The sequence below is a fragment of the Haemaphysalis longicornis genome, unplaced genomic scaffold, assembly GCF_048455015.1.
Source record: "Haemaphysalis longicornis isolate Haplotype H1 unplaced genomic scaffold, Haemaphysalis longicornis Haplotype H1 scaffold_4, whole genome shotgun sequence".
NCBI classification, from domain to species: Eukaryota; Metazoa; Arthropoda; class Arachnida; order Ixodida; family Ixodidae; genus Haemaphysalis; species Haemaphysalis longicornis.
This window is the reverse complement of record NW_027526361.1, coordinates 52,166,457-52,193,499: the sequence shown is the minus strand read 5'-3', so window position 1 is coordinate 52,193,499 and position 27,043 is coordinate 52,166,457. Positions and strand designations below refer to the sequence as shown.

Below are 27,043 nucleotides of genomic sequence, written 5' to 3'. Positions count from 1 at the left end.
TTGGCCCCCACGCGTTACTGAAGGGGGGAGGAGGAGGGGGACAGAATTTCTAGCCACAGCTAAGCAGCCTTTGACCCCCCTGTACCAGAACCTAGACGGGAAATGAAAGACGGGAAATTGTCGCTAGCCCTTGCATGGTGGGCCAGTTCACTCTCTCGACAAGCTTCGACTTCGGCAAGTGTGTGCAGGAGACAGGCTATGTGCGCCGGCCGCTTAAACGCAGGCGTAGCGCATGGCCTAGCTACCGCAACAAGAAAAAAAAAAAATTAGCGGCCAGATAAAAGCGTCACACTGATTCCCTTAGCTGTACGGATGTGGCACACAGCTTCCCAAAGCTCTACGCCTAGACGAAAGGGAGAACGTGATTCGGCGGGAAACAATGTCACCGCAGCAGTGTAAGCCGAGATGATTTCGCGGGGAACATACATTTCGGGGGGTAAAAGTGCCATTATCGGTAATGCGGTATTTCCAAGGCATTTTTTGCATGGGCCATGCGCAGCTAATTGCTTCATTTAGCCATTCTTCTTCGCGTGCTGTTCCGCGTTTAAGGCACGTTTGGTTGCGTGAAGGACGCACAGTCCAGAAACGCTACGGCTGCAGCCTCAGTGAGCTCGAAAAGGAGAGCGGCATACTTTCTGCAAGGCACAAAGAACGGCGGCAGAGTTCCTTATACGTGCGCTGATATGCTTTCAAGGTTTGCAAAAAAAAAAAAAAATGTGCTGGCCAACGGCTGGAAAACCTAATAAATACAAGATGCCCTGTGTAGCAAACAGTGCAGGTGTGCTGTTCAGTGCGAGATTGTTTTTTTTTTTATAATTGTCCCCCAGAGTGCGGGGCTCGCCTGGGGAGAACGCAATCGTAGAAGAATTTCTAACTCCCGCTAACTCTGATTCGGAGGTTAGGAAAACAAATTTTTCGACTCTATACGGGGGTCCTGACCTTGTCATGTTCGCTTTCCTCTCTAGTACAAGTGGCTCGCAGAACCAATTTTGTTTTGTCGCTAATTACAACAGTAAATGGGCGTACTTTAAATATTCTTTTAGCTGAGCGAACCGCATCTTTGTTCGCGCTCAAACTTTACGCGGAAGTCGCTATTTGTGACCTATATTAGCACCAACAACGGCGACAACACTTACCTGCTTGTTTAAAAAAACGAAGAAGATTTTCTCCTTGAGGAGCCGAGCCATGGCAACCTTCTTCGGAAAATAACCACGTCGGAACGGCGCCGCCACCTGGGTATCCAGAGAAAACGAGCGGTTTAGTTCGCGGGATGGTGCATCACTTTAATGAAGCGAAGCTTTAGTGTCCGCACTGATACCGTTGTAGAGAATGCTCTCGATTCATGTTACTCATGACGATTCTGATTGATTGATTCATTGATTTGTGACGGTATCCCCTTTGAAACGGGGTGATCACGTGCCATCTTACCAAGAAAAACTATACTAAAGTGTGAAGACGGGCTAGTTGGTTCATACTGAAGGCAAAAAACACCGCGAACGAGCCCTCTTGCGAGCCCTTGCTTGATCATTGTCACGTCCTTAAGCGCTATGGTGACCAGCGAACACGCGAGATTTTTGAAGCTTTTTCTATGCACGAGCGAGCGGGCGCATGCGTCAGCAAACCGCCTGCCGACTTGTTGCCCAAGGAGATAGCATTTCTTCAATCTTAACTGTATACCTTGTTTTAGTATTCTTCCTCGATTTTTTTATATTGCCTGCGCGCAATGAAATTCATTAAGTTGTCAGTCAGCGCCCGTGTTTGTCTCTTTCTCGTCCTCCGTGCCGTTCCTTCGCGCTGTTTTTTGCCTTCAGTAAGAAAAACGAACATATCTATGTTTTATATACTAGCGCTGCTCTGAGGGCAGACAGAAAGTACTGTTTTTTTTTCTGTTGGAGGTGGTAGCTGTCCAAGGCATTATACCCCACTCTGCTTTTCGTCTACCAGCGTTCCAATCTTCTTTTAGTCGCCTCGACACCCCCAGATCTTAAGCGTTGGATATGGGGACCCCAGTATCGGTCTCTTCTTGGATTTTTGCGCGAAAATGGTGCAATGTTGTACCTTTAAAACTTCATGTTATGCCGTAGGGCAACCTTTCGCAATTAAAAAAAAATGACAGTCTTGAAGTTAACTTCTCTGTTCTATCCTTAAATCCTTAAATTCCGCTCTACGTGCTATCGTTGTTGCTCTTATTTCATGCTGCTCGTGTTGGTTCTGTTATGCGTTCTAACGATGTTGCTTTTGTTCTTTTTAGTACCTTGTAGTGATATTTCCGTAAAATCGTATGCGTACTGCGTTCAAAATACACTGCTGTTGACTTTTGTATAAAGTTTTCGAATCTAGCCAGGAGGTTTATGTGTCACCTTTCGTCCCTGACCCTTTGTTTTTTCTGATTTAAAAACAAACAAACGAACAAACAATTGAAGAATTAAACAAACAAACAAACAGACAGAGGACAGACAGACGGACACAGACAGACAGACAGACAGACAGACAGACAGACAGACAGACAGACAGACGCAGACCGACCGACAGACAGACAGATAGACAGACAGACAGACGCAGACCGACAGACAGAGCCAGACAGACAGACAAATAGACAGACAGGCAGACGCAGACCGACAGACAGAGCCAGACAGATAGACAAATAGACTGACAAATAGACTGACAAATAGACTGACAAATAAACATACAAATAGACAAATAGACAAATAAATAAATATTAGATTGTTCCCGTAGCGAGTTGGCACATTCATAGACGACACGTTCTCAATATTCGCTTTCGATTAGTCCTGTTACAAACGGGAGCACTGATCGAACAATCCCGCTTTTCAGGCGTAATTGTATTACGGAACTCGAAATGCTGCGCCGCCCCTGCTTCCCCTCAGGAACACGAAAAAGCAGTGCTTCATGCTTCCTGGATACGAATAAAATGCCCCCGAGTCGTCACTCAGCGCTTGCAGCACTGAACCATGCGCCGCGGCCGTCTAGGCTGCACCAAGAAACCATAACGTTTTTGCACTTAAGGTCTTCCGCACCGACGCGGTCTCGTAAAAATGTTGCCAGACCAGATATAGCCCTTCAATTTACGTACTGAGCAGCATGACTCATCCGAGTAAATATTTTAACTCGTCGTACGTGCGGAAGTAAACGAAATAAAAAAAAAAACGCATAACAAACAGTTTCCCGCCGGTTGTTGTACTCATTTGCATCTCTGAGTGTTTAGTTAGGCTGCCACGGAAATTGTAGTTAAGGGACCCGTGCCTCTCGGTTCCGGACCGAGTTGTTGTTTTTCCGAGCCTCGTCCTCCTTCGGAAATGTCTGGGCGGTCGTGAGCAGCGAGTGAAGCGCCCACGCCATGGAAGCACGGTGCACTTTGTTATGGAAATGAGGCACCCGCTAGTTTTTTTGTTTTCTTTTCTGCGTGTCAAGAGCCAGGCAGCGTAGACAGGGCCAGCGCAAATAGTTGGAGCTCGGAGAACTAATAAATGTAAGTGTCGAACACTGGGTGGAAGTAAAGAACAGGTAGGAGTAAGAACGCGATGGATTCCTCTTTTGACGAAACCGTTGCGACGAACCTCCGAGACAAAGATTTTGTGCAATTAGGGACATTGTATCAGAAATGGCGATGTTGTCGCTCTTTTTTCGGCCTTCTCGTACACCGGATTTTTCATTTTTTTTTCATTCGTTTAACCGCACCAGCTTTCTATGTTGACTCAGGTGTGCGGAATAGCTCAGAAATGAAAATATACATCGCTTTGGATCGCCCGGCTGCCAGGGCTTGCACGGGGTGTTTGTGGTGACCGCGACGAAATATTGTAAACTGAAGAAATCAGCGGAAAGCTTCACTGTAAAAAATTTTTGCTCGAAAAAACAGACATTTTCTGGCAGCTGTCCTGCCATAAATTTTCTGTAAAGTTATGTTTTCTGTTTTTAATGTTTCTGTTATATTACAAGCATTTTCTGTTTCTCACTACAGAGAATTTATGTCAATTCCCTGTTTTCGGTTTTTCATGTTTCTGTTATTTTACAAGCATTTTCTGTTTCTCACTACAGAAAATTTATGTCAATTCCCTGCTTCCCGTTTTCTGCTTTTTATAAACTTTTTCTGTTTTTAAGGTTGTTTTCCTCCACAGAAAATCTGTGAACCTTCTGTTTTTCACTGGCAGCTTTTTTATAGACTATTTGTGTTGTGCATACATCGTTTTTTCTTACGAAAATTATAATAATGTACTGTTTCACATTTCTGGTTAAATTGTTTTGCTCATTTAACAAGTAAGGTTAAATTATTTAGCTCTGACTTATTTTGACATCAATCTCTGGCAAAATAAGTCAAAGCAAAAGTATTCAGCACCTTGACACAATTTCGGTTATGATCCTTCATAAAATACATTTCCTGTTACTTTTTCACATCTTGAAAGTACTCCAGTTGAATTCGCGGCTTTATGCTTCATGGGTGAGAATAATCATGCCTTGAAAATTAAACATCACCCTGTATCATATTGTTTGAAACTGCCAAAACAATTACTGGTGTACAGCATAAAGTGACCCACTCAGGCACACAAGAAAGCAGGGTGAAAGTATCATAGACATTATTTATTTTTCTGCCAAACTTAAGGCTGTTGCTACCAAGAATTAACTCAGTTACGAACAACGTATCAACAATCTCAAATATAAGGATCTATGAGTATGAAAACAAAATCACAATTCATGATATTGTGGCACAGTGAACAAAAGGATACTTTCCGTGACAGAGGTGTTGTTAGACTAGGAAGATCACCTTTTCTTCAACTTTCAGAAATGCCCACAAACACCCCACTGAGGCAAAACGAACTATTTACAGAACTTAATCAGTGACGCTAAACTGAGAACACTTTTTCTACAGCGACATTAAGCTACAAAATGTTCACATCTCGTATTACTACAGTACAATACTACTACGGTGAGAGCTCCGATAGGACTAGGAACACATTTTCTTCTACTTCCAAAAAAAAGAACACCAATAAAATAAAATCCGACATTTTTCCCGCTTTCTGGAAGCAGAAAGATGCAACATAACGCAAATACCATGGCAATGAAAAATGAGGGAGGAAGTGTTGTGAGACTAGGAACATAACATCTTTTCCACATTAATGAAATCACAAAAAAGCAGGGAACATATAAATGCCAATTCATACAATAGCAGAGTAACCAAGGATGCGGCACATTTGGTGCAAGGCGCTTCCATCAGAGACTTCTTCATTGCTGCCCAGGGAAATTGGAGAGCCTAGTAGATTTCGTGGTCTTCCACCACAGTGATCAGGGATGCGACATTTGGAAACAGGAAATGCTGCTTTTGCTTTGACTTCTCCCTCTTTGCTCCCGTGTCAGGGTTGATGGCAGCAATAACCCTGCAACAAGAATAGCATACGTTCCGCATATAAAATACATGTGCACCAACAAAACAACATCGTTTGCAGGGTTTTATGTATGGTATCATGCTGTAATAATAGTTTCCAGTTTTTTTGAAATCAAGTGTTAAAGGTGTTTGATAACTGCATTCCGTTTTCTTGTGCTACTGAGGTGATCCAAACGTCCCACCTGAGCAAAGGCAAGAAATATATATAGCAGACTACCAACATTGCAAGGGGGTGAATAAATACAGTTCACTGTATTTCTTCACTACTTGCTTCACAGTACACAGCGGGAGCAGTCAACCTCGATTTTTTTCCAAACGGCCAAACTTCTCCCGCTCACTGAGTAGCCAGTTAGTGTTAATTATTATTCACTATTAATATTTGCAGATTATCCTACGTAGCTCTATCAATGGCTACATCAGCCTTGGCTTCAGCCTAAGCGGCAGCAGTTTGGCCGGCTGAATAAAAATTAAGACCGACCGCCCTCACGGAGTGAATGGACCTCTGCCCGGTACCGGCCCTCCAGCCGGCCGCCACGGCGAAACAAACTGGCTGTAAGGCACGTCCCCAAAAATGTTTGGCTTTCGGGGAACCCCTGCGCGAAATACCCTGGTCCTGCACTCCCCCCGCACCCAGCTGTCACCCGTGCCTCTCACATTAATGCCACGGTAGCAGGCGCACGCTCGCGTGACTAAACCGCAGTGGCCAAAGCACCCCCTTTCCTTTAATTTTTTTTCATTTTCCTTGCTCCCTCACAGGTAGCCAAGTGCTCGCAGAGTGGTCAGCCTCAAACATTTTTTCCCTTTCTTTGAAAGCCTTTTTTTGTGTGCATGTACGAACTCACTGCGAACTTCCCGGAAAGAGAAAATAAAAACGTGCAGCCTTAAGAAGCATAGCCGCTCTCCAAGCAGCAAGCTGAGGGGGCGCCCTTTTGTTTATTTCACCCGAGGCAACTGCCAAGAATGGTGGACCGCAGCCCGCGGATGTGCAGATTGCCACAGGAAAAAGGTCCAATGGAACTTTCTCCCGTAGCGATCTGTTCATGCGGGGCGTGAAGAATATCTACAGCTGTTACAAAAGGCAAGCCACGGCCACATAAAGAAAAAAAGAAAGAGGAAAGCTTGGGGGGACTCGAACCCGTAATTATAACATCCGTAAGCAAAGACGTAACCTTCACACTAAACTCCACGACGGAAAACGGTATCTGATCCGCCGAATTTCATTTCGTCTGTACAGAACTTTTAGCAACCCACGCTAGACAATGCCTTTGTATAACCACAGAAATGCGCGAGGTGGTATTGATTCGCGGTCATCAGCGGGTAAATGGAGAGGAAAAGGAGATTACGGTGGCCGCGTCTGCGCACAACATTCATAAAAAAAAACAAAAAAAAAACTCATATTAAAGCGAGCGTCACTACATAGACACGGCACGACGCTCTTGTCCCACGAGGCGACTTATCGTTACGGTACGGGGTGAGCACTTCATAACAATCTATTTCCATCCAACAAGCCAACAAGCAACAGTGCGGGCACGAAAAAGAGAGGCATAAATAGGAACTAGGCACCGCCTCCACAAAACATAGTTAAAATTTAGTACTCACCCTGGGAAGATGAGAAATTGAAGAAAGAAGCCCGCCGCTGTATCGTTATGCTGGTACCTACAGGGCAGCCATTTGTAAAGGGCCGCATTTCAAAATTGCAGGAGCGCAACAAAATAACGTCGGCCGGGCGCTGTTTGACGGTTAAGAAAATTCTTGTTAAACATTCAAAAAATTATTCATATTTTATTCTATTTTATGCAAATTAATAGTACAATATTTTCACGATTTCACGCCTGTTATTGGTCAAGATGAGGAAATAACAGAAAATTTGTGTTTTTTCTGTTAACAGGTTTCTGTTTACTAACCATCACAGAAAACGTCTGTACGGCAACAGACATTGTATGTGAAAACTCTGTAAATTTACAGAAATTTTTTACAGTGTTGTCACGGTTACTTCGTTGCAGATGTATAATAATCTTCTGGCAGAGATACCGTGGATTCGAATCCTTCGAAGCCAAATCTCTGCCAGAGCTGGCAGACTTCATTTGACGGGAACTTTAAATCCTTAACCCCCTTGAGATAAATAGCGCTGTCATAACTGAGGTTGGAGATAATGAAGTAGGCAACGTCGCCGAACGGAGGAATGTGCGCATAACCCCAGGGGTTCTTTCCGTGACTAATGCAGCTAAATTGAGGGACCATTGTTGCAAAGCGTAAAGACGGTCAAAAAAAAAAAAGGCTGCCATCGGGATTGAGCAGGTCTGCCGACAAACCTGAGCGCTCGCAAGCTGAATACGCCAGCGTGCGGGCTGCTAACGCATGCAGCTGCTCAAGCGCGACTCGATGCCCATTCATTCACGCGCGAGTTTATTCTAACTTTACGGAAAGAAGGTACGAAGCTGGACCTAAAGCACTCGAAACAAATTCTGCGAAGTTGTCTCACCCCACTCACGCGGATTAAGCTAGTTCGGTTTTAATGACGGAAACGGCTCTAAGCCTATCAGAGAAAACGGGGTACAGTGTCCCAGCTGCTCTGTCTTTCGCCCTTGCAGCGCTCTTGCAGCCACGAAGCCCGGGGTTTATCCAGAATTTTGATTTAGGAGGGAGGGGGGGGGGGGGGGGGGGGAGCGAGGTGTGGATATTCTATTTGGGGTGTTGGGGGAATGTTGGAGGGGGTTGTATAAACACCTGGGTGGGGTGCTTGTGGTTGTGGAATCTTTTTTTGGGGGTGTCGAAATCCTCCTGGGGGCTGTTGGGGGGTGGGGAGAATGTAAACCCCCGCACGAAGCAGCTCGTGCGCGGAGCCTCTGTTGCCCGTTATTTCATTCCTGTTAAACAGGGCGCCATTGAAAATATTTTGATATGCCCCTTCGAGAGGGTGGCAACCACGTGTGCACTATTTGAGGAACGCTTTACCCTTTTCGAGCTGCAACATACGCTGTCACGTCTCAATTATTCGACGGGCCCAGACGCATGGTCCAAATGCAAGCTCGCACTCCAACATCAAGAGATTACTTTCGGAGGGCTCAGAAGACCCCCTCGACAGTTACAACATTGATTGATTGATTGATTGATTGATTGATTGATTGATTGATTGATTGATTGATTGATTGATTGATTGATTGATTGATTGATTGATTGATTGATTGTGAGGTTTAAAGCGCCGACTCTACACAGGCGATGAGGGCGCGGCGCAGTGGAGGGCTCCGGATTAATTTTGACCACCTGGGGATCTTTACGTGCTCCGAAATCTGGAACGCATGGGCGTTCGCGCTTTTGGCCTCCATCAGAAAAGCGGCCACCACGGCCGGAAATCGAACCCGCGTCCTTGGGATCAGCAGCACAGCGGCTTAGCCACTGAGCCACCACGGCGGGTACGCACTAGGATGTGAGAGGAGCCGACGAAACATTGGCAGAATAGAAGAATTTAATCTTAATTCCGATCATAAGCCAGGAAAGGTAATTAATACTATTTCATTGTACGACCTATTTCACGAATATTTGCGGTCTCAGAAAAAAATTCGTGTCCGTGATCGCGACGCGTTTCCGGGGGCGTCAGTAAAAGCGCGAAAGCGGGTCCCAGTGTAAAACAAACTTTTGCCTGCAGCTGCCTTTACGGGCATGTGAATTGGGAGGCGAAAATGGCACAGCGTAGATTGCATGTGTTAATTAGCATTTCCGCAAGCGAAGCACGCCGTTGGTATGTAGCACTCGGTCGTACGTCGGGCGTCCAAGCTTAGACTACCCGAGATCATGCAAGCCTCAGGTTCTCATTTCTACCCCAGAAACCTTCTCAGGCACCCATTACTTCTTTCGCAAAGTTCGAATACAAGGGTGGGCAACGTAATGGTCGCATTGCCATTTGTGCGATGAGAAATATATTCTCGTGACTTTATACTGCGGATCGAAGCAGCCGCGTAAAGTCGTTGCGCACCCATTTCATTACTTTAGTATGGAGGTGTCGTTATATCCCCCTCCTCTCCTTCCACCCCATTCTGGGACACTGTTTCCACGTGTAGTTAGGTTCACATCATAGTCTTCTCTGCTCTCCCGCTTCCTGCACGAGCGCTCTAAAGTCTTTCCTGGAAGCGCTCCTGCCGTACATTGCGTGCGAGCTAATGAGTTCGCTCCGGGAAACGAGGCGACGAGAAGTTAAACAGAAATGAAAGACAGTAGGCGGGGGATTTGAAACTCGTCACTTTGCGTTGTTTGTACAGACGTCGTCCCGGACCATTAAGGACGACGTCGACCGCGCTTGGACCGCGCTTCATTGCGATCTTCGTTTCCCCCGGCCGCGCGCCTAGACGTTGTGCCCGCACCAGTGGTACGCTTGCGCAAGATGCCGCAGTGGGAACCGGAACTCTGGGATGCCTTTCCGCATATAGTTGCTGGCGTCTTTTGTTCCAGCTAACGGTCGGTGGCGCAAGATCGGGAAATGAGCTGTTACGTGTGCGTCCTTCCTCCCCCCCCCCCCCCTTTACAACCCTTCCTCCCCCCCATTCATTTCGTATAAAAGGGGGCGGTATGAACGGAGCTTATTTCTGTGCAAGAAATGCGGTTCCTGCACGTTCTTTAAGCCTAAACTTGTCAGTGCGCAATACAAGAGGAAAATTATAGCTGTGCTTTTGTGGCTGATTGAAAGAAGGCAATGCAAGCCAGGGAAGGAAAAACACTGGGGCAACAAGGATGCTTCAAAACACCCCAAAGTACGCGGCCTTTATACGATATACAGTTAAACCTGGATACAACGAAGTTGAAGAAAAAATGGAATCTTTAGTTTTACATTTAGGTTTTAGATGCGACGCATCTCTTTGACTCGCCTTGTCCCTCCATCCATCCTTCCGTAGTCCGCACGCATCTCCCCCATTCTCCTCGCCTCGCCAGCGGCGCGGTAACGCCGCTCTCACCGCATCGCCATCTTGCGTTAGCGCTCGCTCCCCTCGCCATGCCAGCTGTGCGTCAGCGCGCGTTAGCGCTCGGTTAACACATGCGCATGCGCTATTCTCTCTCATTCCCCTCACCGTTAACGCGCGGTACATATAAACGCGATAACTGCTCCGCTCCGCTCAGTCGCTCCACCGCCGCCGCTCCGATGACATCCGATGACCACCGATGATTTGAATGGAGACTAACAGGTCTGCTACCGCGATGGTCGGCGCAACCGTAATAAGCACCGCCCAGATGCGTCGCATCACCCCATGGTTTCCCCCCGCGGAAAGATGTGGTCAATTTTCGTTACATGCTGGTTTATTTAAGTTTCCCGTGAATGAAGCAGAAACGAAACCGACATGCTAGACGTCAGTGATGGTGAACTCACCATTCTAGGATTTATTTTAAAGTGAAAAACTGCGTGATTTGCGCCCGCTGCTTTCGCACGAGCTTAGTCACTACACGGCATTCCAAAGAAGCAAGTTCACCTACCCCCATATTCACGAACGTGACTTAAGAATCACTTTTGCCTTGCGACACTTTTTGGTGCCTTAACGCGTTTCAAGAACCAAAATTATGATGAAAGGGCACACTTTCTTGCGAACTTGATGCTCTTTCCCGCACTCGAAATTGTTGAGAGGCTGCTAACTGGCGTACTGTACCGGGCTTAGACGGTATTTGGAATTTGGAGCTTAACTTGACAAATGCGTTACTTTTCGTTTTCAGGCAGCAGAACTCATCACCGACGAACCGACAGCAGTGGAGTCGCGCGACTATACAACGACAAACAGGCCTAGCACCGAACCAGCACCTCACTCACACGTGAAAACACACGGTAGTTTGAGTTGCGGGCGAAACTCGCTGAATTTGTATAGTATTTCTCCAGCTAATTTTTCAGAAAAAGTGCAAAAAAAAAAAAAACAATGGCTCATCAGCGCAGCAAATTCATTACATCAAGGTTAAACATCACAGTGCCTTCGTTACGTAGAGGTCGCAAACACACGGGCTTCAATGGGGCTGGCAATGGGGAATTAAAAAACTTCGTTAGATCCAGGAATTCGTTACAGAGAGGTTCGTTACATCCAGGTTTAACTGTAATACCTTGAGAAGAAACCAAACTACTTCGCGAAGCTAACCCCCGATCTTTGCGAGATATATTCCCTACTGACCATAACGTACTTATAATGAGGCCGACTGCGCTGACATTATCGAAGAATTCCAGGGAAAAAGTCGAGATAAATTATTCGACCACCAACCAAGAAACAGAGAATGTAGTCTTCGCGAAACAAACGGGTGCTTTACCGCCGTACAAAAGCAGTTGCCTTGAACTATGCCTTGCTATCAGCAGGGTGGCATGTCGGTGATGGTTTATGGAGAGAAATAAAAGGTGGGGATAAAATCAGCATATTCAAATTACAATCTTTCGCTGGTTTAGAAACGACCGCTACACTTCCAACAAGCAAGTGTAATAGCCAGCGGTAGTGACGACAATGCAACCTGTGCAGAGAAAAATTAACGGATCTCGAACTGTAAAACCAGTCACACCTGGCGACAAAGAAAAGAAGAGGCCGGATAGCAGGATAAAAAAAATGGTCGCCTATCTGATTTTTTTTTTTGTTGGAAATGTCGACGAAAGACCATAGTCGTCTGGCGCCCCTGGCAAGTAAATGCCTCCCTTTTCTCGCGCTCACCTCTCACGCTGTTGCTCTCCCGTCTCGTTACTTCTGAGATCACACGCTAGAGGTTTGCTCGAGTCAATTGAAATTTACCGCGTTCCAATTCTCCAGATCGTGTGCCTCAATGCCAGCGCAGCGTACTGCGGAGACGTGCATAAATCGAGGCGCCCTACTACAACGTTTATAGAGCCACGATGCGCTACTCCACGAGCGTTCCAAGCGGAATGGGGAACCTACCCAGTTGAACCTTTCGTAACTGTTGCCGTTCGATTAAGATGCCGCCACGTAGCGCGGGCAACAGCAGGCGACAGTTTTCTGCAGTTGATGTAGTATTTTATTTTCTATCCCAAAAACCAATCATCCGTGAATTTTTTAATACAGGAACACTGCAAGTATCACTTATTTGTGGATTTTCTGTCTGATATTTGCGTAATGTCTTGTTCTTGCTCAACAATGTTGACAAGTATGAGCACTGACACCGGGCTTAGACGTTTGGATTTGTATGTACGACTATTGCGCAGCTCCTGTTTCAGTTTGGCCGGGTGGCTGAATCGAGTCACAGAGAGACAGAGACATACAGGCAGATATACAGACAGACAGACCAAAATTTGGGCTCTTAGGTAGCCCAAGAAAGTCTATCGTCTTCAAAAAAGGCGAGTGAATGAGAAGCACGGGAAAAAAGGGTTTAACGCAGGATACAGCGATTCTCTTGGGTATACGTTCAGTCTTTTCTTTTTCGTTCCCAAAATTTGGTTTGTGCACGTCTGCTTAAATTATAACTCCGCTTCCCCTGCTACACATCACCGGAGTGGAAAGTCCCAACAATGAAGTAAATGGCGCCGCGTATGTGAACGCAGTGCCTTTGTTTCCGGGGGAGCGGGCAGGCTCGAAAAAGAAATAAATCGAGGGTAATAAAGAGCTAAATATTTGTGCAACAGAGACACTGGCCCCATTCTGATCAGACGGAAATTTCTACAAAGCAGTTAACTCCCAGAACAGACATGACACCGAGCGAACACCCAGCGCCGATACCTGAAGACATAATCCTACCGCAGAATAAACAAGCGTGGCGAAAATGTAAAGCACAACACAAGAAAAAACTAAAGCAATGGTACTGATACCAAGATAGCGGAAGCAAAGCACACAGATAAAAAAAACAAAAAAAAAACGTCCTAAACGAAACGCGGTAGAGAGAGTAACGCTGTCTACGAAATAAATATGAAGTACAGTTGAACCTCGTTATAACGTACATTGATATAGCGAATTATCGGCTATAGCGAGTATAATACGACTTTTGGTTGGTGACGCTTTGTTTCAATGGCACTTTTTCTTTTATAACGAAACGTAAACCGTGAGCCGCGCGCGATATCGGATACAACGAAGAAATATTTGACCAGGAGGCTGAGAAGCTACTCGGAAAAACTCTGCGGCATCTGAAACTGCAGAATTATAAAGGCCCTTTTGTTCGTGAACACCGTGGAAAACTCCATCCTGCTCAGTGCTGTGAGTAGCCACCAGGATCAAGATCACATGTTCCGTTGAACAAATAAAGACTCAGGCCTGTTTTTTCAAGTGAACCTGCTTTGTTGTAATTTCACGTTCTCATGCCCCGGCTCATTCAGCTTGAAATGCAACGAGGAGAAAGGTAAGCGTTACCTTGTGTATAGTGGGTTCGAAGCCTCAAAAAATGCATTTTTGTATCAAGTATTTTTGCGCGAGCCAGATTTTCGATTTGTTGTAGCCCACGTTTACCTCTACTGTTACAACGAATATCGGATATAACGAACTAATTTGCTGTCTTGATACTACTTCGTTATAACTAGGTTCGACTTTAGTCGCAAACTACCTCTTTTACACTCGTATTATACTCCCGTACGTTTCTAATTGATTCACGGCTCCCATGAAGCCACGGGATAATTTGATGGTGGTACATGAAGCGCCTTGAGAACTTGAAGAAAAAGGACAGTGAATGATCTTCTTCTTAACTAAAATTGTTCCCGACATTTCGTGCCCCAACAAAAACGCTTGTTGGTGGACCCGGTGCCCTCAAACGTCTTAAGTGACGCATCGTCACGTTTCCAGCCATAACAGAGCCCTAACAAAACATTCTACCGCACCGGCTCTTCTTTGTCAATAGCTTATGGTAGGGGACACCTTTACTATAGTAAAAATAGCTGTATAGCTATGTCATAGTAGTATAGTACTATACAATGGCACTCTAGCATACAAAAAGTTTCTTATGGTAATATAGTAGCTTCGACTATTTATATATATATAGTCGCAGACTTTCGGTGTGTGGATTATAACACGTCCACATTGCAGGGTACTAAATACGCACACCTCGCCTTCTACAGTAGCTCCGGGAATGCACCCGAGATACAATCTTCGGTTCCACTGCCGCTGACTGTTCTCGCGCGTGGCGTGTTATTTATCGGCTAAGGCTTGCCACTTGCGATCGCGGCGGGCCCGCTACAAAATAGCCAGGGTGTGATTAATGCACACAAAGTAGGCGGTTCCCGCCGTCTCTGCCCGAGTGAATAACGTCGCCGGCATTAACTCGGTCGCGTCAAGCTGCCTCTTTGTATCCCCTCCGCTCCCTCCCGGCCGGGCTGCCTCGTTACAATTTCACGTGTTAGCTTTCGGTGCCACGGTTGAGTGCTTGCCCAGAGACCCCCGCAGAGCGAAATGCGTTTCTAGCAGGGGTCATAAAACTTACCTGGTAATCTTCCAGAGTTATCGCCCAGCGCAACTATAAGTTATTGCCCAATACAGAGGAGTAATTTTACTATCGTGTACTGCGTCTATTCTGGCCACATGCATAGCGTGGGGCTTTCGGCTCACTTTTTCTCCCTGAAACTAGCGTTTTCGCCTCTTGTAATCCCACAAGGATGGTTTTCTCCTTGCGAATTCCGCGTCGACAATGACGACGACGACTGATGGTGGAGATTGATTGATTACAGGTGACGCGAAGACTCGACCCTTGCTGCTAGCAGCTGATGCGGGCGAGTTCGCATCCTTCTGTGTGAAGGGGGATGCGAACTTCAACGGCGTACTTTATTCCCGTACTTTAATGGCGAAAAACATTCTTAGGATCACAAAAGCCATCCTGGAGGCCGTTGTTCATGTATATGTCAATGAGGATATAGCTTCGCCGTTGACGATGCGTGGTGCCGGTGGGAGAGGACGTAAACCAGGTGGTTTCGAAAGAAAGCGGCGGTGTCGGGATGGAAAACCGCGCCTTCAATGCAGCTCTCGCTCGGAAGGCGCATGCTAAAATGGCTGCGACGACACCGATGGACCGAGCGGAAACATGGAGTCTTCGGGCTGATAAAACACCCGTCTAACGCGCTGCTCGCTAGGATGTGTTGGAGTAGTTACGCTTCGTCGTTAGCAAAACAGCACAGAACAACGTGGGTTCTGCGTTACAACTGCACCCATTGCTTGGAATGAGTTGCTCGTAACTGTTTCCCCGCAAACATCTCCACAACACTCACGCATGTTAACGGTTTGTTTATATTTCGAGCTTTCCGCTGCAACGACATCCCACAACTGTTTCGTACGATAGGAGGTCGGTTGTGCTGCTGAGCACGAAGTCGCGGGTTCGATTCCCGGCCACGGCAGCCGCTTTTCTGATGGAGGCGAAAAGCAAAAACACCCGTGTGTGCGAGATTTCAGCGCGCGTTAAAGATACCCAGGTGGTCAAAATTAATCCGGAGCCCTCCACTACGGCGCGCCTCATCGCCTGCGTTGCGTCGGCGCGTTAAACCCTACAATCAATCAATCAATCAATCAATCAACGATACGAGGCCCCGTGAGCTTTTGTCATTAGTCTCTCAGATGCTGACACAGGGAAGTGTTGTTATTTTTTTTTTTGAACGCCTGCGCAGGGAATGGATCAGTCACCGAGATCTTCAGCGCGTCTTTTCCCGATTACAAAAAAAATAAAAAATAAACGTGGCGTCAGGCGTGTGTCGCTGTATACGTTCGTGGGAAAGGTGTGACTGTGGCAAGGAACAGGGTTTGTGTTTATGCTCCAAATGCTTTTTGCCCTCTTTAAGGGGCTGCGGGGGGAAAGGGTTTTTAAGAAATAAATGTAACGTGTAACAGGTAGCGTGACTATACATATTGATTGATGGGAAGGGGGGGGAGGGGGGAGGGGGGTTTAACGCGCCGACACTATACAGGCGATGAGGCGTGCCGTACTGGAGGGCTCCGGATTATTTTGACGACCTGAGGATCTTTAACGTGCGCCGAAATCCCGCCACACGGGCGTTTTCGCTTTTCGCTTCCCTCAGAAAAGTGACTCTACATATCACTTAAATACAGAAATGTGTGTCTGATATGCATTACTATTTTACTTTTTTAAAACGGTAATGAGTAGGCTGACAAGTTAACCAAACAAAAGAAACGGCGCTACCAGTAGCGGCACGCTGTTGTTAGTAACGTATTATTGTCAACACCTCTCGTAAAGACGCTTTTGTGTTGGCAGTAACTGTGCTTCGGTATTGGTTTTGTTTTGTTTGTTTTGTTTACAGTGCGTGGCCGCGCCCCGTTATCTTATTTTGTGCTTCAAATGGAGAGCCCGTTTATTCCTTCTATTGTACGCCGCGCCGGGCAATGTTGTTTTATAAGGAAAGGGTGCCACCGTTTTTCCACTAACTTGACTTTTACTGCTTGATTGACAATGTTATCGACGTAATTATATAGTTCTGGAGACCAAACGGTGCGGCACTCCATTTGCTGACGTTCTACTGTGCACATCATTTTGTTGACTGCTCCCTCGACGTTTTTGTTTTCATCTAGATGCTTACGCTCCGATAAACATTATTTAATAAAAGAACCTTGCGTCATCTTTGGTACGTGACAAATGAAGTGCCCGCTTCCCATTCATGTTGGCTTCCCTTGCGTTGTTTTACTTTGGTTCCTTTTCAGTCGCCTGATCACCCCAAAATAAGGATGTTTTTTTTTTTTATTTCAAGCACTATGATCTCTAGCTGCGACCTTGCAAGGGTACTATTCCAGATATCACTTATTTTGGTCGGCATCAGCAAATCGCGCAGGTTGGACGTATTGTGCCATAATTAAATTCGGGAAATATCTGGTGAGTCGTACCCTCTCCTTCTTTTTTGCAGCGAAGCTGTTTATGGCTAGGATCCAGCAGATCGCCTCTGGCAACAGAGCGATGCAGATTAGAACCGCACTCGAGCACAGCGCAACTATAACTATAGCCCAGCGCAACTATAACTATAACTTCACTGTGCGGCGCTCACTGAAATTCCCGGTATCGTAAAACTGTTCGCCACACCTTCAGAGTATATAAAAACTCATAAAAATAGTAATGTCCTGGGCCCTTCATATTTTGCTGTAGACGGATTCTATTTTGTCTGAAAAGATGCCTTTCGAGCGAAGCATTGCTGTTCAGAGGTGAAGCGGACTTTAAAGAATATCCGCGTTAGTTTGGTTATTGTAAGATGGCTTTCCCACATTAAGAGCTGCGCAGTGAGGCAGGCCCATCTGCGGACGGAGTATGATTACAGAAAACGGCTCTAACTCTTGCGTTATCGGAAGCATCTAGAAACAAATTATGCGAAAATTTGGCGCTAATACGGCTCTATCACTACACCGAGTTTCGTACACTTTTCAAAAGTACATAGTTCACAGTAAAGATGTTAAAACTGTGGAACTCCCGCCTGCTGCCGATACATGGGTTTCTACGGGAGGGAAACGGACAGCTCCAAGTTTGTCCAGTGGAAAAAAAAGTTCATTTCGTCAAAGTTTCATGCAGGTAATTAAACAGGAAGTATGGTCAATCGGAACTGAGAAAACACACGTGTTTTGTTTCGTGAGCTCCTTGGACTATGCCGCTGTCAACTTATCGCTCACGTTGATGTTTGGCACCACGGCGTCTCGGGGCTTTTCTTTTCGCAGAGTGAAAATGCACTGATTTTTTTTCTTCAGTTTTTAACTCAACATAGAACTTATTTCACTGATATTCGCGTTAAGACTGGCATGAGTGTTATTCCGAGGAAGCAATTTCCTTGCTGGCATCATTGCTGACTCAACTATAACCCAGGCGGTAAAAATACGTCAGCTCATTTCCAACACTGAATCTACCACGGTTATTGCTGTGCCCCGCAGAGTATATCGGTGCACTTAATAAATCGGAAGTATATTTTCCCAACGGTACCAACATATTTTGTTGATGTGTTTTGATGCTTGATTCCCCTAAGTACCTCTTTGACAATATCGTGTTGCTTGTGCATCGTGCGCGATATTCCCCAACGGTGTTTTGCGAAATAGCGGCGGGAGATATTTAAGTCAGCTTAGTTCTCAGATTAAAGCGTGTCCTCAGTTCTCGTAAGTAAGTCTTCTCATCGCCTTTTGTAATGATCTGTAGCAACAAGGTGTTCGGCTGGCGAATTTCCACGCATTGGAATGTTGCCGAAAACCACCTTGAATATCGTCACCCTCAGTGCTTCTTATTTCAGCTACAAACATATCAAAGATGCGCCTCACTAAAGGATTGTCGTGACCGTAGGCCGCAATTAGATTTAGGGCTTGAAAAGTCTCGGTAACGATAGACTATTTAGTCAGGAAAGTAGTGGCAGCCGAAGGTGTCACTACAGAGTATATAACAGCGTAAAGCATTGCAGCAATCGATGGTGTGGGGCGTGAAAGTTTGACCGCTTGTCGATCAATACCGAAGCTGTGTGCCGTGAGGGCAGATATGACAAAGAGTTCGCTGCCGACGATCCATCAGTATCTATATGTGCATAATCTGCATAATTATCATGCATATAAAACAGAAGTGGTGCTGGGTCTGCAGACAGCCCGCTTCGCATTGAAATGTGTGGCCGTACGCAGTATGAATCCAGCCGCCGTTATTGCGTATAAAGAATGCTCAGCTCCCTAGAGGAGGAGGAGAATAAACATTTATTGGGCGTATGAAAGCTGATAGGGCACTCGTCCGGTGGAGGGCATCCTAATTCCGGGATACCCAGGCTGCGACTTGCCGTACAGGCCCTCTTTACCAGTTCTTGCTGGCGTCCAAGGTACGGATCGGCCAGACGAGCCATCCACTGCTCAATAGTTGGGAAGGGGAATGGGGGGTAGGTTTGGAGTTTGTTGGCACTCCCATACCTGGTACTACAGGGTGCCCGGCGTTGGACAAAAATTGCAAAGGGAGGGATACTGAGTGGGGTAGATAAAATGGAGGAGGGTGCTGTGGAGATAAGAATTTGTCTGAAGTCGCCCAATAGCCATGGCTTCTTCTAGTAGTTAACCGAGGATGAGCTGGTGTGAATTTCCTTCTGCCAAGCCTACAATGTTCCAGGATGTCTGAATACCGGAGAAGTGGGTCCGTTTGGATGCCAACGGTGAAGATTCCGTCTCGGGTAACGGCCCGGTGTATGTACGCGCGGGCAGCGGTGTGAGCTGCCTCATTACCGTCGATGGATTCATGCCCAGGAACCCAGACGATTTCCATCCCAGGTAGCTGTGCAATGGTTTTCAGAATGCTCAGTGCTCGTGTAGGGATGCGCCCCTGCTGATATATAACTTCGACATGCCGCTTGCGAGTCATTTAGTGTTGTGATGAAGTCCTTGCCGGTCGTGGCAGCCAGGTCAATCGCAACTTCCTCTGCAGCTTTGGTTGAGGTTGCACGTACAGTCATAGCTGTCATTTCCTGAGCCGCCCGTTAACAGCGCAGACGACGTGTGCTGGTTGATTTTGATATAGGTCTGCGTGGCTGAATCTTGTTTTTGTGTTACTTCAGCTTCCTAGAGGCTCCTCCCGACAAAGCGCGACATTTTCTCCCACGTTGTCACTTCCCGTTATTCGTTTCTTCGTTCCGTTTTCGCATCGTTTCCCCGCCTGCAGTCTGAGGCGAGCGCCGCAAGGACACATTACTCCGGGCGAGCAACAATGTACCAACCCGCCGCGTGGACGCATACGCGATCCACGTTTATAGCTACGGCGTGCGCACGACCTGGAACCCCTCTCTCCGACCGGCGGGAAGGTTTTTGCATTGTGTTGTGCGCGTTTTCCTCCCACCGCGTCAGTTTCGCAGGCAGCAGCGAGAAAGCAGGCGCGAGCATCCAGCCAACCGCGCCGCGGCGTGGCATGGCGACGGCGAAAAGGGTTATTTTCTTTCACTGTTTTCGCCGGCGGCTGCGAGCACTCGCCGCCGGAGCCGTAGTACGTGCTGTCACGCTGTCCCGTCAGAGCGGTCGTAGCCCCGAAGCGCAAACACTCTCGGCGTCCGGCTCCGCCTCGGGATCGCACAAAAAAAACAGTAGGCTCGGCACGGCGACCGCGGAGTAAAAGCAAGAAGGGTAGATGGAGATGGAAAAGGGGCCTTCGTTTTAGTTTTTGCCCCTTCCTCGCCTTCGCCGTTCGGCCTGGAGGGCGAGACAGGGACGAGGAGGAGGCTGAAAAGGGGTTGTCTCGCGAGCAGGACTGGTTCGTCTGGCTGTCTCAGTCTGGCGGGTGGTGCGGTGCGAAGCGACTCGCGCGGAGGGGCTGGCGCTTTGGGACGTGACCGGAGGAATTCCTCGCGCGCTGCCGCAACCCCGAGGCCACCAGACTGGCCAGACTTCTTGAGGCCAGCGGCAGCTGGTACGCCGGCTGTAAGAACTGGCCTGACATGGCCTTAGTTCGGGCCCAAGCTTGGAAATACGCCGGCTCTCAGCCCCAAAACGAAACAAAAACAAAGTAGGGCCGGTGGCTGTTACTAGACACGTATTACTATACATAGATGTGCCTGCGACGAGTGTCCCCGTATTTTGTATGTGTGCATGCGTGTTGTTCCCGCTGTACTCTCCGAAGCCAGTTCGTTTGATTTATGGGTTTGGGTTCGGCCGATACGACAGGGCGCGGTACTGTATACTGCTTAACAACAGATGGCAGGAAATAAAAAAATAAATAGCGTTCCTTTGCAGAGCTTGTCTTGAGAAGTGAGTTGTCATGGGGGCCAAAGAACGTCGTTCCTCCCTGTGTGTCACGCACGCGACACTTATTTGTGGCGACGCGGGGAGTGTAATCGTCTCGGGGGGTCTCGGGGGTTCGGCTGTTGCAGACGGCAGCGCTCGCGAATGGAGTAACTGATAAGAGAATGCATAATTATTAAGAGAATGCGTGGTTAAGAGAATGTGTGATTAGGAGTATACATAATCGAAGCCGACGACACTCCTCACATACAAAAAAAAAAAAAAAAACGATTGGCCGCGTATCTGCTTCTTTCGGCGCAAATGTCGACGAAAGACGATAGTCGTCTGGCACCCCTGCAACTAAATGCCCCCTTCTCTTTCCCGCTCACCGCTTAAGCTGTTCCTCTGCCATCCCGCTCCTCCCAAAATAAACACGCTAGAGGATGGCTCGAGTCAGTTGAAATTTACCGCGTTCTACTGCACCAGGCCGGGTGCCTCGATGCCAGCGCTGCCGTACAGCGAAGACGCGCGTGAATCGAGGCACCCTACTCCAACCACGGCCGCTGGATGAGAGCGCACGCAGTGCGCCTTTCATCCAGCGGCCGTGCTCCAACGTTGATAGAACCACGTTTACCTAGTCCACGTGCCTTAAAACCGGAACGGGGAACCGGTCTAGTGGAACCATTCGTTACTTTTGCCGTTTGATTTCTTAAAATTCCGCCAGGAGCAGTAGTGGCGTGGGCGATAGCAGGTGGCGGAGTGATTTCTTTTTCTAAAGTGGATAGAGTATTTAAAACGTCAAGACTCCGTGAATTTTTTAGCAAAGGAACACTGAAAACATCACATATTTCGTTTATTTGCCGTCACAAATTTGCGTGATATTTTGTTCGTGTTCAACAATGTTGGCACGTATGAACATTGCCACCAGACTCAGCCGTTTAGATTTCGCTGTGGGCATATAAACGTACAGTATTGCACTACTACTGTGTCACTTTGGCCAGGTGCCTGAATCGAGGGACAGACAGACAGACAGACACACAGACAGACAAAAAGTTTTGCGTTGATGTACAAAATGGCGCTTATGTGCTGATACGGGCCATCGAAAACAGGAAAGCGACATCCAAGAAACGGCGCAGAGTAAAGCACTACACAGTTGTATTTGTCGTGTCGGGAGCGAGAATAACACCGCTCCTCACCGCGATAACTGCAGTTTGAAGAGGCCGAAAATAAAATCGCCATCCTAGCGGTGCTGTCACAAACACACACTCGCCCTTTCCCTCTCTTCATATATATGCACACACACACACACACCAGAGAACAGCCACGACGGGCGTTGATGATGATAGCCCACAGATGACGATGATGAGGCATGATCGCATGTGGAAGACAGGCCTCCGGAGTACGAGTCCACTTGCGCATACCCTTCTGCAAGTACTTGGCACATAGCGTTTGTGTAACACTAGCGGGGGATTGTCCGGACTCATATTCCTCTGGGGTCGGGGCGCTAACCAGCGCTTACAATATATATATATATATGCATAAGGTCGTAGAATGTGCGCCTACCCCTTAGAGACATACACACCCGGGGAATAGCAGCTATGCCTTTAAGGCGTGCTGCACATATATAGTCACCAGTGGTGCTGCCCACCCTTAATCAGGACTGGTAGAATAATAAACCTCGCCGTATTGTTGTGATCTCGAGTCAATGTCATCGGCAATGGGTTTTGTGAATAAAATGTGTAACTGTTTCAAACAGGCAAAGTAGAAATTTACGGGGGGTGGGGGGGGGGATCAAAGAAAACCTTTTAGCCAAGTGTCATCGACCTTCCTACATCCCGGGCTCTTTCCTTCCCACCTCGAAGTTTCTTTCCCCGCCATTTTTCACTCTACGTTTCGGCGCTCCAAGCTCCTCGCCGCCTGCCAAGAACCGCTCGCCAGCACGGAGCTTCGCAAACCGTGGTTCGCTGCAAGGCAAACATAGAAGGGGTGCCTGACCTCGCCGAGTAGTTGGTGGCGAGCAGTGACGCGCGCAGCGCCTGTAGGATCGCGTCATTAGTAAGGGACCGAAGGTTTGCGCAACCATAAAACCGGTTACAGCTTTACTAAGGCGCCGCGGAGTACAGTGCGTGGAAACGATCACTGCTGAAGGCAGCGCCACCGTAGGTGCCAGCTGCTTGTTCGACGGCGGTGTCTCGATGGGCGCCCAGGGCGGGAAGGGGGTGAAGCGAACAGCAATAAGAATGAAAAAGCAGGGAACCGCCCTGCGAGAGCAACATTGTCTCTCTCGCAACTCTGGCGGGGGCATCCATCATCGGACCAGCCGGAGAGTTAGTGCTTGAGTGCGTCCGCCACCCGAGCCCATTTTATGCGCCTGTTTATTTATTTACGTATTTATTTGGAACGAAAACTCAACGCCAACGCTAGTTTCGCGAAATTCCCACACGAGCAACGCCCCGGGGGGGTCTGTTGTTGAAAATGTTTCCCTGATTTCTTTCGTCTCTCACGCTGCTGAAACCAGCTGCATTCGCCCTTTTTTTTGTACTTCTAAATTTAGCGGACTTAGAATCGCGGGATGTTGTGTCTGGTTTTCTTCTCTACTTTGTTTTTTTTTTTTTTCGTTTGGGAACTCCTTTGGAAGTCATGCCTCACTTTCATGTCAAGCGTAGACGGCTTCGTTGCCATCGTGTGTCCCGCGTTGGCGGCGGAAAGGGCGAGAACAAAAAAAGGGAAAAAGACAACAAACAGGCAGTTTTTAGGGGTTCAGAGTTTTCGTTTCGAAAGGAAATAAAAATGGACGGCAACAGGAACGGCTGAATCAATGCAAGCCACATAACGCTGTCTAGACCAACGCCTGGAATGATGGCACTTTGCAGCTCTCGTAACAGGCGTCGACAAATTCTACACGCTCTTTTCTACAGACGCCTCCAGTTGATTCTTCTTTCATCAGTTGTCACTTAGTAAGCCAGTTGTTATTACGACAGCAGCATTGGTTAGACTTTTTTTCTACTCTTAGCTTAGTTTTTCTTAGGCGGTTACCTTTTGCACAAGCGGCAAAGAAGCAAACTTCAGTCAGGAGACCATAAACCTAGTCGTTCGCTCTTCTACTGCGTCATGGTCTTCGTCGTTCACGATGCGACCACTTCGACTGTCAGTTTAAGCCTGCAAATAGATGACTTACTGGGCTCGAATAGTCTCATGGCCTAAAGGTCGCGAAACGCCTCTACTAATCGCTTCGTACTGCGTTTCAATAGCCGGATAGGCACGCCCGTTCAACGAAGGCAGTGGACCTCAATACGCCGCACGGCGCCTGGTCCGAACAACAGCAGTGCACCGATATCACTGCGTGATTCGACCGCTCTTTTCAACGGCCGTCAGCCGAAAGAGATCCATTGAGGGCACTATTGAGCCGCCGTGCCAGGGGAGAACGCAGCGTTGCTAAAAGCTGGTAAAGAGTTGTTGAGGGCTGGAAGAGGCGGGGGCAGATGCGTGGAGGCAAACAAAATTGCCGTTGCAGTAGCAGCGGCGGCGGCGGCGGGCAGGCAAAAATAACGAGGCCCGATGGTGCGGCCGCTTCGCGAGATGCCATGTTACAAGCTTGGAACAAAGTATCACGGACATTCATGGCCACGGTCGCCGCCTCCCTTGCCGCGCTCGAGACAGACGGGCGAGCGGCCCCCTCCACTCTCCCCCCGAGTTAATGATAGCGACGGTCGGCTGCAAAAGGGTTCGTGCTGCTCCCTCGAGCACGACGCCTCGAGGCGCCGGCGGTGGCCCCGCAAGTCCAGACTTCGAGACCGCGTCTGGAAGGGCGCGGCGGCTTGCGTGACTTCCTGGCGGGTTCGGCCGTCTCACGCAGCACTGCACGGGTCAAAGCAATCACGCCAGCTGTGTTCGGTGTAATTCTCAAAAAGAAAAAAAAAAGAAAAAAAACCAAAGGGAGAACCATTTGAAATTTTCGGGTGTCTGAAAATACTTGTCTGAAAATATTGTCAAGTGTCTGAAAATCGTTGTCTGAGACACTTGTCAAGTGTCTTAGAATACCTGAAAATACCTTGAAATAATCGAAGGCTTCAAAAACATGGCTGTACAGTTCTTGCTCTGAGCTCACTTCTGCTTCCAAGGCGAAGTTTTTAAGCGCCTCGTGCAAAAACAAAACAAAAAAACAAAAACAAAACCGTTGTTGTTGTTAGCCTGTACAGAAATAGGCCACAGCTGCAAAAAGTAAATAAAATCACGTTTCAGTTCGTGTGGGAACTAAACACGCGTATGCAGAGTACGAGTTGTGTGCGCTTCTACCGCGCTACCTCCGCGCGTTGCCAACGGTGGAACAACAGTCAGTACAGTGCGCGCTGCGTGACAGGTGAACGCGACAGCGCGTGAGTAGAACGGGTGAACCCCAGGCGTGCAGAACTCCGGTTCTGCGCAAGCCGCCGCGGGAAGAGTCGCTGCTGTGCTTGCTCAGGTAATTTAAGCCAAAAGGCGAAGAAACGACAGCATAGAAAGAGTAGGAAACATCATGTAGCAGTTTATATAGTCTTGTAAGCATCGCTAGGCTTTCGCCTTTAACGCACGTAAGCAGACATAGGTGACCTGTTGGATTTTTGGGGAATCAATGCGAACTTGCCTGGCCAATGTGCATGTTGCAGTTTTTTATCGAAACCTGCACGAAACTGCTCGATTTCCCGCTGTTAAAAGATGTGTTATTTTAGGGTCGTACACGCCATAGCAAAACTTGAAACGTTCTGCGCGGAATAACTGGATAGAGGGTCGGAAGAGACAGAAAGAGAGAGAGCAAACCTTTAAAGAAAGCTGAAGAGGTCAGCGCCACTAACGGTAGGGCTTGCTACTTTAGATGGGGGTGAACACAGTGAGACGACAGGGAAAAGTGAGGAACGGTCAGAATAGCCGTTGAATAATGACGAAACTATCAGTATCCCCAAGTGTGAGTCCTCTAGCATCTCACAACACGAAATTTGTTTGAAGCAGTCACTGTATTTTAAATGACTTTCGTAAAGTTCTGGCACTAACTCACAGTTGACACAATTTCAAATAATCCCGACATACTTCAATTGAAGAATACGCACAGGCATTCCAGAATATACACACTATCCCGGAGTTTTCAAGAACATCTACAGTATAGTGGTTGTCTGGTAGGTAAACCGCCACTGGATAAACGTAATCCGCGGCTTAGGAGTAACATTACCTCCATTCACAACACTGGTTTACATTGATATCTTGCCTTACGCGCCTCATTAAGTTCCACTGGCGCCTCAGTTCAGCTCACGGGCCCTAAGAACGGGGTAAGGCGCAAGACACACCAGTTTCGCGCACTTCTATTCTAATAGTGGTAGTTCAGGACGACCCTTTTGATCGCAAGAACACTCTTGGTGACGAATAAGTTCAGTAAACACCCACGAGGTAGCAGGGCCACAGCTACTTCTCCAACGAATGACGCAGAAATCGCCCAAATCTTGGTAGAAAGTGTCAACACACACACACACACACACACACACACGCACACACACGCACACACACGCACACACACGCACACACACGCACACACACGCACACACACGCACACGCACACGCACGCACGCACGCACGCACGCACGCACGCACGCACGCACGCACGCACGCACGCACGCACGCACGCACACGCACACGCACACGCACACGCACACACATGCACACGCACACGCACACGCACACGCACACGCACACACCTGCACACGCACACGCACACGCACACACACACACACACAAAAGAGTAATTCGCATCAATGGACGGAGTGAAACGCGTCCCCATGCAGTATGGGCGAGAAGGGGGCGAGGAGGAAGCTATCCGGCCTCAGTGCAGTCTGGGTGGTGCGGGCGGTGCAGACCTCTCCCGCACCCATTGGCTTCGGCTTCCTCCGGTTCGAGGGCAGCAATCGCAGCAGCACCACCAGCAGCAGCAGCAGCAGCAGCAGCAGCAGTTCGTTCGCCTCGTCTCGCAAGCGAAGGTCAGCGCACACAGCCTTCCTCCTCGCCGTGTTGCCGCCGGGGTTGCGCCGCCAGGGCCGCACATCTCTCGCAG

General features: G+C 47.9%; 1 long non-coding RNA gene across 1 annotated transcript in view; it reads right to left on the bottom strand.

The window, feature by feature from the left end:
* The window catches only part of LOC144178692 (uncharacterized), a 166,454-nt gene that overhangs the window by 116,745 nt on the left and 22,666 nt on the right, over positions 1 to 27,043 (bottom strand). Inside the window, exon 2 of the long non-coding RNA XR_013324047.1 lies at positions 1,137 to 1,232. This is a non-coding gene — a long non-coding RNA (uncharacterized LOC144178692). The remainder of the gene's footprint in view (positions 1 to 1,136; positions 1,233 to 27,043) is intronic.